Consider the following 16,850-nt stretch of genomic DNA (forward strand, 5'->3'; position numbering starts at 1 on the left):
AACCAAGTAACGATGAAGGGAGCTTTCAATTCAGGTATGTGGAGTACGATATGCCCTCTGAGAATCTCAAGAAAGAATTAGAACAGGCTAAAACTATTAAGGCACTTTGAATATTTCTTCAGACTTAACTTCTGACATTCCTAAGTAGAGTACATAGCAAATGCTAAAATTACTCACTTCAAGACTACTCAATTTACCGATCCTAGAATGAGCAAAGGCTGGTCAGCTTTGCTAATTGCAGACGCCTGCCTGCAAGCCAACATTTCAGTAGGTTGATCAAAGGTTCACCCTGTAAAGGTGGGAAAATGGACCAAGCAATAGGGATTTACATAGGGTGAATAAACCAATAATATACATACTACCAACACATAGGGCACTACTTTTAGGCTTGCTAAATAAGCTGAAGAAAGGGGGTTAACTAGCCAGGTTGGAGCTTCGAATGCTAACTTGAGCACATAGTAGGACATTACAAGATTTTAGGCAAATCATTTAATCTCCTTGTGCCTAAAAGATGTAAATATGTGAAACAACCGTTTAAAAAATTAGTGTTTTTTTAAAGCCTATATATCCACATCATAGAACCAGAGAGTAGGGAGGACGTCCAAGCCTAAATGGCTATGGCCTTCTGTCTCACCAGTGCAACTGATAAACCGATCTTAACACAGGAAAACCTACAAGCTATGAAGACCATGCACCCCCAACAACACTCCAGGCCCAGTTGGGCTCACAATAGGCTTTTATTGAGATTGTGTACCCTATCTCATGAAACCCCTTACTAAACAGTTCACCTTTAAAGATGAGCCAGGCATTACTCCCACTATGAGCGAGGTGGAGTGGTTGTCATCCCTAAGAAGGGCAAACCATGTGTTGATTGTAAATCATATAGACCGATAGCTCTGCTGAGCACGGATATTAAGCTCTGTATCAAGATCCTACCTTGTAGATTACACAAGGTTTTTTCTGCACTAGAAAAGCCAGACCAAGTGGGCTTTGTTAGAGCCAGACAGAATGCTGATAATGTCAGGAAAGTGGCTCAGCAGATAGAATAATGTCAACGAAAATGGATCCCGACGTTCCTAGCATCCCTCAATGCTGAAAGAGCATTTGACAGAGTGAGCTGGGATTTCCTCATTTCCTCAAAGTGATACTGGATAAAATTGGGTCCGATCCAATCATGAAAAAATAGATTCTGCCAAACTCTACACAGCTATAGCCAAAAATTAAGTCAGCGGATTTGACTCTGACAAATTTAAATTCCAAAGGGGAAAATGAGAAAGCATGAAACTGCTCTGCCTGAGATCAAAGCGCCCAGGAGACTTTGAGAGGGTGTCAAGGTTAAAAATCAATAAAGATAAATCATAGATTGTAAACATCTCGATGAAGAAAAATAGATAAGTAGTATTACGAACCCTCTGCCCAATTAAATGGACAATATTTCTCATAAAAGGTATGTGACTGCACATTACAGGCTCAGTGGAAACCTGGACTACAGCAAATTGGTCCTTTTGGTCCTTTCCTAGAGCCTAGAAAATGTCATATCTAAATATGTGAAAGGGCCACTACATCTCCTGAAAGGGGTGAATCAATGCAGTAAAAATTAACCTCCTCCCCCACTCACAATATCTGTGTCAAGCTTTGCCTACATCGATTTCCCCAACAGACTTAAAAGCTGTTCGTGATCTAGTGGTCAAGTTCATATGCAAAGTACAGCCAGTGAGGGTTTGTTTAATAATAAAAAAAGAAACCTGTTGTCCACAATGTATAAAGGGGGTTCAAGCTGATCAAATATCATTCAATACTGCAATAACCTACAGATTTGAATATTTGTGGGTGACCCCTCCAGAAAGTCAGAAACGTGCTGATTATTTATGGATTTATCACTGGTGGTCAACACCCTTTGGGTCATTCCATGGCTAACATAACAAGTACACCAAAAATCACTTTACATCTTAGAAACAACTAAGACATTCCTAATGATACGAGATAAAAGTGGCAATACAGCACAGTCTGACTACAGCCTTAGTCCCCTACACTCCTTTCCATTCTAACCCCTCTTATTTCCCCGGAGATGAACTTAACAAAATGTATGGGCTGGCAAACATGAGGCTGCACAACAATAAGTGCCATATCAGAGAAGGGAAAAAGAAAGTCGTTGATGGTCTGAAAGAAAGCTCATTGTAGCATTTGACAGGGACAGAAGGCAGTATAGCCAGATCAGGTATTGGATCAGGCAATGTTTTGGGGTTTCTGTATACTAGGTTTTCTGATCTAAATTGTTTATGTTTTAAAATCCATAAGCACAAAGCAAACTAAGACAATATTTAAAGAATGAAATCCAAGGATTCAAATATCAACTCGGTTTACCTTTTGTCATATATGGGAAAGCATCATCTTAATAACCTAACATGCACATTTGTAGGATTCATTATGCAACTGTTCTTGAATGTGTACCCTGAGATTTGTGCAAATTGTGTGGAGTGGTTGGAGCTAAAAAGATGCATAGGCAGTGGGCTTCCTGCGACATCCTGTAATGACTTGCTAACACCAACACACACTCACCCAACAATCAAGTGGCGGTTTAGCTAAGTGGAATACTCACTAAGCTTCTTATAGGGAGACTGGACTCTAATAACACTGGAGAAGACATGAGGGGGAGCGGGGGCAAAAGTGTGCTATACGTCTGGGTCGCAGCAACACCCTTCTTGGACCTAAGCAAGGATGGAACCCATCAATCAAGAGAAATTTGTACAGCACCGTTTGTCACCTGTGAGGGCATCCAGGTGCTTGCTGCTGGGGTCAGTCGAAAAGCTAGGTCTTGTGCCCCTTATTGAAGTTGGTGATAGAGGGTGCAGTGCAAAAGTGGAAGAATGTTCCAGGCTTTTAAAGCGAGATGGGCGATGGAAGGATCTTCCTCCGGTACGGAGGGATCTCCGTGAGGGCGAGGTGTGCAAAGTGGAAGTTCCTAGGTTCCTAGGTGGTCAGTGGAAATGCAGGCAGTGTTCAAGTAGGCAGATCCTATGTTGTGGAGGACTTTGTAGGCATGGATCAGGAGCTTGAATTGGCTCTCTTCCAAACTGGTAGACAGTGGAGGTCCTTCAGGTACTGGGTGATGTGGGTTCTCTTAGGCAGGTTGCTCCGTCTGCATGTTGAATGGGCCACAGATCATTGGAGACTGCCTGCTCTGGGGCTGCGCGGGCCGCCGGCCGCGCCTCTTTCATCGCCGCTGCCCGATGGAGCCCAAGGTGAGCCTGTTCAACGTCGGCGGTCAAATCTAACCGCGAGTCAGCTGCCCTGCTCTTCATTTCCGGGTGTGGATTCCGGAATCGCGGGCTTGCCTCAGGCGGCCGAGTCTGCTGTGGGACGTGCTGCGGTGGGCCTGGGTGCGCGAGGCCTCCTTCCCACCTCCCATCTCCTCGCTTGCAATGGGGCCCTGAGCGTACGGCCTGTCGCCTCCCGGTCCGCCTGCCTTGCCTGGCGCTGACTGAATGCCGTCCTGTAGGCCCTGGCTGAGACTGCAGGCTTCTAGACTGTGGTGAGCGGCCTCTCCGGATCCCCGGGGGCTGTCCTGGCAGTGACCTCTGAGAGTCATTACCGCGGTGGTGGCCCGGTGTGGAGCGTGTACGTGATATGGGGCCTGCATGTTTGGTGGCCCAAATGGGGCTGGAGAACACAACCGCCCAGCTTTTTGTTGTGCACCCCACTGACTTCCTCACCTGCTTGGACAGGGGTGTCTCCGGCTTGAGGCTTGCTGTGCAACGGAGGGCTGGGGACACCTGCTGGGGGGTGGGGGAATCACCACCTACGGAAGCAGGCGGGCTAGGTCTTGGTGCGATTTGTGGGTGGCAGTCCCCCCCCCCGGTCGCTACTCCCAGCTACCCTGGGGTATTCGACTGCGCTTCGAGTTGAGGTCTGGAAACCTACTGGCACACTACCTGCTCTGGACTGGCATACTTAATTTTGTCCCACTCAGCCTGCTCCAAGATGGCCATGGATAAGCCTACCGGGGCCACGTCTAAGCAGTGAACTGTGGACAAATACACGTGAGCTGCTGCCCAGTTACCGGGTCCTGAAACGGGCGCAGTACCTGTCCCCGACAATGCCAAACTACTGGCTGCTAATACACAGTCATCTTCCTTCGCCAGGACCTTCGCAACGCACTTCAATGAATTACAGAAGCAGAAACATGAATCTCTGCGACGGAGGATACCGTGACGTGTGGCCTGGCGGCTGGAGTGGAAGACGCGGAAAGGCAGAGCTCGACGAAACAACCTCCGCTCCATGGGCTTTCCATAGGGCTGTGAGACGAACGATGCCGCGTCCTTCCTAACTAAATGGCGTATGGAGTAGCTTCCGGTTGACACCCTCTCTTCTTGCTTCAGCATCGAATGGGCGCATCGTGTGTTACAGCAGAAGCCGACCCCCGGGGGCATGTCCCTGTCCGCTGATCGCTGGCATTCTCAACTACAGAAACAGGGATATGATTATCCAACAGGCTCGGCTCAAGGGAGTCCTTACATATGCCTCCTAGCCCATCATGATCTTTCCGGACTAGACAAAACTGGCTCAACAGCGGCGGCAGTCGTTCACTGAGGCCAAAGCTCGCCTAAGCTGTCTGAAAATTCAGTACTCCTTGCTATTCCCGGCTCCTCTTTGTGTCTCATACAACTCACGAACCTACTTTTTTGACTCACCTGTAGAAATCTTCAACTGGATGGACGAATCCATTCCGTGCAAGACCAACACCCCTCCTGGCGCAGACTCGGACGCCTCATTGGTGGGTTCCGGCCGGTACCCGTCCAGACTCATCGTGAAGTAACCGCGCAGGTCACGCTCGAGATGGAAACCGCAACCTTGTAATAGTTCTCGCAGGCGAACAACGGAAGGTCGCCAATCCCAGTCGCCTACATGAGAAAGAAACATTCTCGAATCGTACCCGTGTCATATCTCCCTCGATGGCAACTCATATGTGGGTCACTTAGGTTCCTGTACATTGGGGTGAGACTGGGCGATTTGATGTACACATTATGTTTTATTGGGATCCATTGGCTGGGAGCGGACCATATCCCCGCGTTGGGGTTGGGAGGCTGGCTATGCAGCAACAGATGCTTCATCAATATTGAGATATTGGGTCGGGGGGGGTTGGGTTTTGGGGAAACATATGTTTTCTGTTTATGTCCGAGCTATACATCCTTTTTAAGCTCCACGCGCATTATACCCGCTTGCTGGTCAAGTTGCATGAGATACACCCAACATGACGGACGCTCAGGATAGGCGCTTGACCTTCATTAGTTGGAATGTTCACAGCTTACTAGATAAGATTAAGAGTGGTGCGGTTCTCCGCCAGGCTAAGGGACACAAGGCTGACATCCTAATGCTGCAAGAGACACAACTCTTAGGTAATAGGAAGCCCTGCCTAGCGCACTTTGGGTTCGCTCAGATCAACCACTCTTGATTCACTAGGGGCTCTTGGGGGTGGCGATATTGATCCACCGCAGACTGGCATTTGTTCATGACCAGTCCTGGTTTGTTTCTCAGGGCAGGTACTTGGCGGTGTCAAGCATGCTCTATGCTGACAGTCTCACTCTGGTCTGTGTGTATGCCCCCCCCCATCTCTATCGCCGTCCTTGGTGGAGCGGATTGCCTCCTTTTGGACTGAGTTTCCAAAGGGTCTACTGCTTGCTGGGGGCGACTGGAACGACATTATGCATTCCTTCATGGATAGATGGCGCAGCGTTGGGCATCAGACAGACACACAAGTCAGAACTCCATGCGCTGACACAGGGATTAGGATGGGTAGATACCTGGTGACATATACCATATGCCCCCTATGGGAAAGTCATACACAGACTTGTCAACCACACACAACTCCTTTTCACGGGGGCGCTAAGTGGCACATGAGCAAGAAGGCTGCACAAGCGTGAGGCTCCTGCAGCTCGGTCCACTAATCCACTCAACTATCCTGCCTAGGAGGTCCTAGGATAAAAGCTGCTATGCCCGGTAGTTCAGCAAGACCTGGAATCCGTGAGGTGTAAGCGTGGAGCAATTTAGACGCCCCTTTCAGCAGCACCAACGTCTTTACCAACTGGCGGCACGGGCGGCCTGTTGTCCCTGGAGCCATCTCGGGCAGCGTGAGGTACGTCAGCGCCGTGGCACCCAGGCTGCATACCTGCACAGCAGTGACGTTCTTGAAAGCAGAGGGTGTGTGTCCGAACTTTCATACTGCCGCTTATGCCTGTCACCTCTGTGAGCTCAACTTCCTGAGAACTGGTGACCCACTGCTGCTCTCTGTTGCCTACGGTGCGTTGCCCATTGTCACCGGGAAGACTGGCAAGCGACAGGTAACACCACCATTTGTATCAGGCTTGGATGCGACCACCTCCCCGTCCCAGCATGTGGGCGTACAATCACTGGCTGTGACTGCTCCCAACTCGGAGCACCTAACATACCGGCACGACCTTTGTGACTCCGCTAATGATTCCAGGTTGGCGCACACCATATACCGCTGCTCACCACTTCCTGCAATAAAGGGATACGTGTGGCCGGCAGGAAAACAAGCGCAGGGGAAAACAAAAAAGACCACAAGCCTTGCCAAGCCGTAAGCCTACCTTCACACGCAGCAAAATAGTCTGTAGCTCCCGAAAGCATCTTGGGCGTAATGAACTACACGACCGTTGGGGGTGTCCACGTGGAGCCTAGGCCGATACCCCGCTCGACCCTGGCGCCATTACAAACAGCGAGGGAGACTTTGTGCACTGCAGCACTGTGCGCACCTGCTAACTTCTTCAGGGCATTCTCTCTGGAACTTACGGCCCAAAGACATCTATTGTCCCCAACCAAACTTGCCACGTTCAGACCGCCAAACGCCCACAACCTCATTAAAGGTGAGCGTGCTGATCCGGCCTCTCCACCCTATTCGTTTGGTTGGCCCCTCAGCCCCTGTGCAGCATACAGACTTGAACAACTGGTTTTGCCAACCTACCTCTCAGAATGCCCAATATGCCGCTGTGATTAAAGCAACAGAGAACGGTGCACCCTTGCTAACTTGCCACACGTCAGCTCCTAATAGCAAAACATAAACAGCAACCTATGCATCTTACTACGTAAAATTGTTGTTGCAAAAAATGAAGACCTTGAAGCGCGCAGCAAGAGGAACAACATCCGAGTCATTGGCATTCCAGAGAGCACCAATACAGGCCGGATGGAGGAGTTCATTGAGAGACTGCTGGGAGAAACAATTGGCGCAGAATCCTTTTCTCCCCAATTTATAGAGGAAAGAGTGTACCGTTCTCTTGGCCCCAGGACTCCACCGGGAAGCACGCCGTGCCCTATCATTGCAAGGCTGTTAAATTACCAAGACCGCAATGTGGCCCTCAAAACAGCATGTGAAAAGCGACGGCTCACCTTCGAGGGAAACACGTTTACCCTGTATCCTGATTACATGGCAACTGTTCAAGAAGAGCTGCATAAGTTTCTGCCTGCTAAACAAAAACTTTACCAAGCACAAATCGATTATGCTCTCATGTACCCTGCCCACCTGCGGGTATCAGGGCAAGCAATATTTCTTCACTAATCCACAACAAGTGGAAGACTTTCTGAAGCGTATCAAACGTCACAACTCCCACTCTCCTCAAGAACCATCATCGAGACCACCCTCCCCGGCTGAAGAATAATTGGAACATCGCACTGCGGAGTTGCTGAGAAACTATACCCTTGCAACGGCTAATGAACATTGACGCACAGATTTGGGAGTCTGAAGCTTCGAACCAGATTAGTGACCTTCTAGGGCTATATGACACTTGGCACAGAGCATCCTCGCCCTCGAGTTTGGCCTCTCCAACAACTCGCAACTCTGAGGGCAGGGTGTAACCGTGCATGAGCCTAGGAGTTCCCTTCGAAGGCACTCCCCCTTTTTGCTGCAGAAAAGCATGCATCCTGTTTCTGTTTATTTGGGGACTTTAGTGGGGGGAGGGAATGTTTTTTCTGGCATGATTGGGATGCTACAGTGGGTGGGGGTGGGAATGGGACTGTTCTTGAAGTTTGACACAGCACCAGAAGTAAAATACGAAAGGCAGTGGCATTACAACTATTCTATCCATTTCACAGAAATTGTACGAACACTGCGCTACACATTATGTACTACCTCACTACATGACTAGTCCAGTGTCTAATCAGAACTTACATATCCTCAAGTGAAACGCCAGAGGATTAGGCGACCCACGGAAACGTCAGCAGGTTTTAGCATATTTAGGCCAGCATCAAGTCCATATTGCACTGCTCCAAGAGACTCACTTAAATCCTAGACACAATAGTACTTTTGCACATAAATGGGCAGACCATAGAATATTCTCCTCCTACTCTAGAGGGACATCCATACTCATCAAAAAACGAACTTCATTTGCCCTAGCTGGTTCGGCACAGGATCAAGACGGACAATACTGCATTACGTGGGGCAAATTAGGTACAGAATGCATCACCTTGGTATGTTGCTATGGCCCAATATTGATACCCCGGATGTCTTTGCCATGCTCTGGGGGAAAATTATGGAGATAGGCTCTACTCACATTATATGGGGGGAGATTTCAATACCAATCTCAATCCTGCTATGGACAGATCTAAGCCTGCATCACATCATTACACATCATTACACTAGATCACACAAGTGGAAGGGGTGTGGCGCAGCGACCAGGACCACTGACTCCGGAACCCGGGGCTCATGGTTCGATCCCCGGGGCCGGCGGCAGATCAGCCCAGCACCATGTGACTGTGAGCAATAGCTCAGGTAATCTTCCCCAGGGCTCCCAGCGCCTTGACACCTTCGGGTAATTGTTCACGCTTTACAAATACTGGACATACTGAACAAGGTGCTGCAAGTCATAGTGACTGACAACGGATTATTGGATACTTGGAGCCATGCCCACCCGCAACCCACTGAAGGCACACATTACACAGCCATGTACGCATCTTGGGGCCGATTGCATTACTGTCTAATATCACGTGGCCTAGGCCCATTGATCATAGCCATTACACATCTAGCGAGAACATACTCAGACCATTCTCCTGTAAAGCGGACGCTCAAACCCCCCCCCCCCGGGATATGGTGCTCCATGCAGTGTCTGGAGATTATCACCCCCTCACGCTGCTTGACGCAGCATTCCATAGCGAACTAGGACAGGAAATCAAAGATTTTTTCCAGAAGAACATGGGGTCTGTGGACAGTGTGGAAACAGTTTGGGAGGCCTTTAAGGTCACAATCCGTAGGTTTTGCATCTCAAAAAGTTCTGGAGTCCTGCGCGACATCCGAGGAACTTTGAAGTAACTAGAAGCAGAACTGAAGAGACTGAAGACTCTGCTCTCTATGGGTGCAGATGGAAAGACCCAACGCGGGTCTTCCCAAACCATTCTCCCCCTGGAGGTTATTAACAAGCCGTGAGCGTGCACATCCCGAAACAGGAAGTTCGGGAGCGTCACGGCTGTCGATCGGTGGCTGCAGAAGACAGGAGTGGTGGCTGAGGCCGCCGATGCGGTGAGTGGGGCTTAGTTGTAGGGGGGGGCGGGTGTGTGTGTGGTGTGGTGTGGTGTGGTGTGGTGTGGTGTGCATGTGTGTATTTGCGTGTGTGTATGTGCGCGCGCGAGTCTGTGTGTGTGTGTGTGTGTGTGTGTGTGTGTGTTCGTGTGTTCAAGGGGGTGGCTGGCTGTGTGGTGTGTGTGTGCATGCTAGCCAAGCGAAAGCATGGGCTGTGTGTATTTGGAAGCGCGTCTGCGCAAGCGCGTCTCTTTAGAGAGCGTCGTCATGGCTGTCGCGCGGTGGCTGCAGAAGTCAGGAGTGGCGGCTGAGGCCGCCGATGCGGTGAGTGGGGCTTAGTTGTGAGGGGGGGGGGGGGGGTGTGTCTGTGTGTGCGTGTTTGTGTGTGTGTTCAAGGGGGGGGATGGCTGTGTGTGTGAGCGCCGTTAGTGCATGCTAGCCGAGCGAAAGCAGGGGCTGTGTGTGTATATGGAAGCACCTCTGCGCAAGCGCGTCTCTTTAGAAGCGCGTCCACAGACACCAATTGGCCCGTGCCCCGGTCTGTACCACTTGGCAGGCAAGACGACAACAATAGATCTCGCAGGCGACAGCGCTTTTGCGCTGCATCACCAGCAAGACCTAAAAATGATAGGGTTGTAAAGTGGTCCCCGGGTCATCTCTGAGGCGTCTGCTCACTTGGGTCACATCACTCGACTTATGGCAAGTCCCTGTAGCTAAAGCTCTGTCGACGATGCACACACATATCTACCTGCCCTACGTCCCGGGGCGTAACTTGGTCAGTAGGTGGGAGGGGTGGGGGGGCTTCTGATTTCCCAACAATCATCCCCGGAGCTTTGTTGCGCATATTTCATGTGCTGAGCATTGAACGAGGAAAGCGCCCCTTTTAATGTTTTCTACAGAATGGCCATCGTATGCGCGTGCAGCGTTCACGTCAGCGAATCAAGAGGTAAAGGCAGCCTGTCACGCTGACGTATGGCGCCTTGACCCCAGGGCTGCAAGAGTTAGTTTCGAGTACGTGAGAAATCTGTACTCACCTTTGTTCAGCTGACTTAGTCCAAGATTAGCCCGAATGCCCCATTTTGTACAACTTGAACGTGTTTCTTTTATTCTTCGGGGCTCATAAGCACGTGGCAGTACATTAGCTAGCCAAGCGAAAGCAGGGGCTGTGTGCGTCTCTTTAGGGAGCGTTGTCACGGCTGTCGCGCGGTGGCTGCAGAAGTCGATGCGGTGAGTGGGGCTTAGTTGTAGGGGGGGTGGGGGGGTGGGGGTGGGCGTGGGGGGGGGGGTGGGGGGGTGGGGGTGGGGGGTGTGTGTGTGTGTGTGTGTGTGTGTGTGTTTATGAGCGGGTGCGTGTGTGCGCGTGTTTATGAGCGCGCGCGTGTCTGTGTGTGCGTGTGCGTGTGCGTTCAAGGGGGGGCTGGCTGTGTGTGAGTGCGCGCGCAGTTAGTGCATGCTAGCCAAGCGAAAGCAGGGGCTGGCGTGTGTATACGGAAGCACGTCTGCGTAAGCGTGTCTCTTTAGAAGCGCGTCCACAGACACCAATCGGCACGTGCACCGGCCTGTACCCACTTGGCAGGCAAGACGACAACAGACAACAACAATAGATCTCGCTGGAGACATGCGTCGCCAAGTGCAAGACCTAAAATCGGACAAGTTTCATGCTATTGCGATCACTTGTGGGCTGCGAGGGAAAACCAAAGATCTGAGGATATTAAGTAATAATGGGTTGAACGATCTTTATGTCCCATTGTTCAAGCGTTTCTTTTTCGGTGGGAATGCGATGACCATTTCTTTTGTAAAAGAAAATAATTTTGTTTTTACATTGCATTCATCATTTGGCACAGAATTGAAGGTAATAAAGTCTTTATCACTTGAAGTTATATTTCTGAGGCTTGGAATTGCTGCGAATAGCTTTAGTAAATTTCCCCTATTAAAAATGTCTTCTTTGCCACATGGAGTATTTTTGGGGTATAATGTAACACAGTTTGAATTGCTCACTTCAAAAATCAACAAGATTAGCCCTCGTTTGCACTCATTGTCCCTCAAGTAGATGTTCTATGTACTTGCCAGACCAGTCTGTTGCTGCTTGATGTCGATGGGACACGGCAGCGTGGATAGGTTTTCCAGTGGCTTTACTTCATTGTGGATGAAATTACTGACCACAGAATTTGGAGAACGGTTAGGCATATCTAGAGCATTGGGGGGGGCCCTGGTCCGTATGCAATAAGACTGATACAGTGGCTTGTCCCCCGCTTTTACCATTTTTGGAGCAAGTGTTTGTGAAAGTTCATTCCCCTTTGATAGGACAATGAACTTAATCCAGGAATGAGTTTATAAAGACTGAATGAACAGACACTTGTTGTTGAGGGTGTCTTCTATTTTCTTGGTCCACAGGTGGAGGATGCCCAGATGACACAAGGTTGTCTGAATTGGAGGGAGGTAGCAGCTCTGTGGTGATGACAGGATTAGTTGGCTGTTACATGACCCCTAATCCAGCCGAGCACCTCACGACGAGAAATGTAATATCAGAGGACCTCTTCAAATATCAATCGTGATTTTAGATTCTTGGATGTTGTTAGTATCTTCACACTTCTGCCCCAATTTAATGATGATGGTAAACAAACTTTGTTGAGATGAGGAGCTTTTTCTTGATTTTTTGTTACGTTTTCTCTGGCGTTTTTTTATTTTTCTTTGACATGATTGGAGAAGTTTTAAATGTGCATGATTTCTATTGGCTTGCTTGGTGGACTCAGCGAGTGGTACTGCCACCATATTGTTCAATTTTCGTATTTGTCAACCCTTGCTGGATATGGGATATCGCCCACCCAGATTTGGATGCCATCTTGGTGGTTTGAGGTGTCTCAGAATCCATAGTTTCTTCCACTGAATGATCTGAGGGTGGCCTATTGGCCAGTTTAAAAGTTTCAAGCCTCCCTTTTCAGGTCAGCTGTTACGGAGGACATAACTGCAGGGGGGGTCTGACGGTTTTTATAGAAGGTGAGAGCAAAAGCATGTGACCGCTTTCGCTGGCTTTCATCACTGCACCAGTGTGATTAGGGAGTTTAGGTCATCACATTTTTGATTAACGGTTTAGGTATAATCTGCCAGATTTTCGCAAAATTATTATTATCGCGTGGGATCGTTCTGCCATCTGCAACCCAAAGCCAGTCATAAGATTAACTTCATAACCCAAGAGAACGGACTAATAGACAAATGGCGAACCTGGCACTCCAGCACAAGAGAGGGTACATGCATCTCCTCGTGCAATAACGCCTGGTCTAGGCTAGACTTTTGGGGGCAGATGTATCAAGATTCCATTTTGCGATTTCTAAATAGCGATTTTTAAGGAATCGCTATTTAGAAATCGCAAAATGGAATGTATGTAGAAAATCGCTATTTTTTTGCGATTTCTTAGTCTTCCTTATTTGCGAATTCGCATTTTGCGAATTCGCAATTAAGGAATAATTTCCCATGCATTCCTATGGGCCAGGAGGCCCATAGGAATGATTGTGAAATAATTCTCAATTTGCGATTCGCAATTTGCTAATCGCAAATTGAGAATAATTTCAAGGGTGCAGGGGTGTCTCAAGGACACCCTGCTGTACCCCTGAAATGTGCATGTGTGTGCATATGGCGCACATACATGCCCTTTGGGCATGTGTGTGCGTCACATGCCACCTTCAAAAATGCCAAATTGTGCATTATTTAAAGAATTCTCAAATTACCATCAACTACAAGTTGGTGGTAATTTGCGATTTCTTAACCAAAATTCGCATTTCAAAAATGCTACATACATAGCATTTAAGGAATCGCAAAATTGCGATTTCTTAAATGCTATGGCAAAATAAGGAATCGCAAATTTTTGCTATTCCTTAATTTGCGATTTTTTGATGCATGCCAAAACATGCAAATAGACCGTTTTCGATTCGCATAGGCTGAAATTCTGAGAATTTCGGCCTTTGCAATTCGCAAAAGGCTTGATACATCTAGGCCTTGGCTTGCCGCCGGAGATATAGCAACTTAGACTATAGACATTCGCCACATGCCACGCACTTTGTCTGATCATGTCCCAGTCCTGCTCAGTTGTAATATTCCACAGTCCATCCCGCGGACTTTCTGCTGGCGTCTGCTCCTAGGCGCCCTAAGTGAAGCAGTGTTCAGGGAAGAGATATGCTCGGAGATCATACAATATTTTTCCATAATCGAAAAGTCAGTGGACTCTCTCTCCACACTATGGGAAGCCTTTAAGGCGGTGATAAGGGTAGCATGCTCAGCTAAGCCACCTAGGGTACTAAGATCGATTAGAACGACACTTGAAAGGATAGAAAAAAATATTTCCATGGCCAAACTTCTATACTACCTAAGTGGTACACCCAAGCACCTTACAACCATTAGAGAGAAAATTACTGACTACGACGAAGAGGCAGTTAGGGAGACACTCTTTCTGGGGAAGCAGGCCCGGGGCTACAGGTATGAAGAGGAAGACCGCCCGGAGAGCCCTAGCCAGTACACTCAAGCAATCACGCACCTCGTCCTATACCACCGAACTACTAGATAACGACTAATCAAATAAGAGCGCAGACTACAACACTAGAAAGACTAACTGACTTTTACACCTCTCTTTACACTGCCACACAAGCCAGCCCGAACCCAGAACTGAACTCTATAAAGATCTCACTTTCTGCTGTATCCAAAGTGAACAAACTAAAAGTATGACCAAAGAAATGATGCCACGGAATATACCGGAATTTAGAACAGTAGTGCATAATCAGAATGCCTTGCAAAATTACATAGGTCCAACAACCGGGAACAGAACAGAGCAAGACCAAAAAACTTTACCCAGCTTAGTTAGGAATACAAACCAAAAAGAAGATATCCCTGCGAGAAACGAACTGGGGGCTGATAGGACAGACGAATCGATGTATATAAAAACCTGAGATACTCTAGTAATTGAAAGAAGTGGACAGAACAGGCTGATTACTTATGAGGAATACAGAACGTCTGAGGACAAAAAAAAGCGAAACAAGCCTCCTAAAAAATAAGCCTGCTCAAATTATCTTTAAACCACTTTATGAATCAAGAGTAACACACAATATCCTAAATAGAGGAAATATCCTCTGATTAATGAAAACTATAACATCACTTGAAAAGATAACATCTGAGGATATTGAATGTGTAGGTTTCCAGCCTGATCCCGTAAGAAGACTTCCACTAACATTGATAACAGTGGCCACTGGGCCTATAGCGGAATCAACTTGAAAGAGTATGGAATCTTCCATAGAAGGGGGATATTAATCAGCCCATCGCTTCCAAAGGTCTATCCAACACCGTTCTTAATTAAAGGAAGCCCCTGAAAACAATCACACCCTGAAAAAATCAACTGTTTTTTCCATATTAAAAAATCTCCTGGGCAAAACAAATCTTGAAGAAAAAAAGGGTCTAATATATTTAAGAGAGAAAATACAAATGGAGTGAATGAAAAATGGATCATGACAGCTTTACACGATAATAAGGAACATTGACAAACTTCATCACAGGCAGTACAACAGGAACAGAGCACGGTCACCTCTATAATAAAGATTTGCTCATGGAATATAAATGGGATTTGTAAAAAACTAATTGATGCTCAAATACATGGATTATCAAATAATAGTCAAATAATACTATTGCAGGAACCATGGGCAATGGACCCATTCATGTTATTGTTTTTTAATTTCAAAAGATTTTATTAGGAGAAATTTTTACAACAGTACAGAGTAAGCAGGACGGAGGCAATGCTGGTCATGTGGTTACATGCGTAAATACTGATGCATAGTGGTTTTCTCCGGCGCTTGAGTCATGGTTATACATAATTAACTTGAGTCTTTAGCGTTACGTAAGGGAACACATGCGTTGCCCCGTCTGACGGGAGAGATAGTGTATGTAGGTAAGTAGGAGGAAGACGAGAGTGGGAAGGAGAAGAAACGGACGTAAGTGTGGCGTGTTGTAGGTGGCTTGACTACAGGGTTTGCTGTCAGGCGGCTCCAGGGATGGTGAGGGGTTGTGCGGGGGGGGCTTGAGGGTGTCTGGCTGTGTGGTGCAATCACGGCGGTTTTTGCGAGTCAAGGTATTTATCTAGGGAGAGCCACATCTCATTGCCCGGCCCCACTTGGGGTGTTTGGTTTTTTGTTATGTTGTCTGCTCCCCTTAGGAAGGTGACCCAGTTGAACCAGACTTTGAAAGTGGCTTTCCCCGTGTCCTTCCAGTTGGAGAGGATGGTCTTAGTTGCCGCCGTGAGGAGTAGGTCAATGAGGCTTCTGTCGTTAGTTGATTGTATCTCTGGGGCCGTGAAAGCGTTTGTTATGCTTAGGAGGTCAAGTTGTTGAGTATACCCTGTTACGTTGTAGATGAAATCTCTTACTTTCTCCCAGAATGTTTGAACTTTGGGGCAGTGTACAATCATGTGTGCTTCGTTTCCCAGTACTCTATGACCTTGGTGTTTAACCTGGATGTTTTTGCCCTCAGGAGCTTATATAGGTGTGATGTTTGGTGCCAGACTATGTTGAGGTTGGTTAGGTATTGGTGGATTGATGGTGTAGCTTTGCTTAGTCCTGCTTTGGTGATTGCCGCCTTTACTTTGAGAAAGTTGTATAGTTCTATATCTGGGAGGTCGTGTGCCTGTTGTAGGCTGGCAAAGGTGGTGGGGGACCAGTGCTCCTCTAGTTGGGATGGGGTAGAGATCCCTCGCTGGGGCCAGGAGGCTAGGTAAGTACGTTATTTTTATATTTAATTTTTGTGTTGAACCAAATGGATTCCCATTTCGTGTTATTTATGCTCCTATCCGTTCTTTTGTCTACCTGTAGGAGGGCGTTTTTGGTGTTCTTGAGGGTTGTGTTGCTTGCTTCTGGGTGTTTGTTAGTGAGGAGAGCCGCTGGGTTGAGACCGCCCAGCAGAGCTCTTTCTAGTTCCAGCCAAGCTGGTGTATAGCCTATGCATTCCTTGTCGTCCCTGTGGTGGTCTAGCAATATTCGTACTGATTGAGCTAGAAGTAAAACACGAGCAAATACAGTCGAATAATTGAAATCTGCTTGCGGTAAAGCTACGATATAAAGCTTGCAAAAACAGGTCATACAAAACTCTAATTTTAGTCAACAAATCTATACCTCCAAAACAGACCTCCAAGAAATGTTCTTCTGGAGCAAATCTTGGAAGAGCCCTTACCTGACTGCATCGTAACAGGGGATTTTAATATAAACTTGTTACTACCCTTTGTGCGGGATGATTTTGTTCAGTCACAAAATCAACAATGGGAAATCCCGGAACCAACAATGGAACCTAGAACAACTAA

At 47.7% G+C, this 16,850-nt stretch overlaps 1 protein-coding gene across 2 annotated transcripts in view; it reads right to left on the bottom strand.

Moving 5' to 3' along the window:
• CNOT6L (CCR4-NOT transcription complex subunit 6 like) overlaps positions 1-16,850 on the bottom strand; it is a 931,406-nt gene that overhangs the window by 877,553 nt on the left and 37,003 nt on the right. The window lies entirely within an intron of this gene.

The sequence above is a fragment of the Lissotriton helveticus genome, chromosome 2_1 (genome assembly GCF_964261635.1).
Source record: "Lissotriton helveticus chromosome 2_1, aLisHel1.1, whole genome shotgun sequence".
NCBI classification, from domain to species: Eukaryota; Metazoa; Chordata; class Amphibia; order Caudata; family Salamandridae; genus Lissotriton; species Lissotriton helveticus.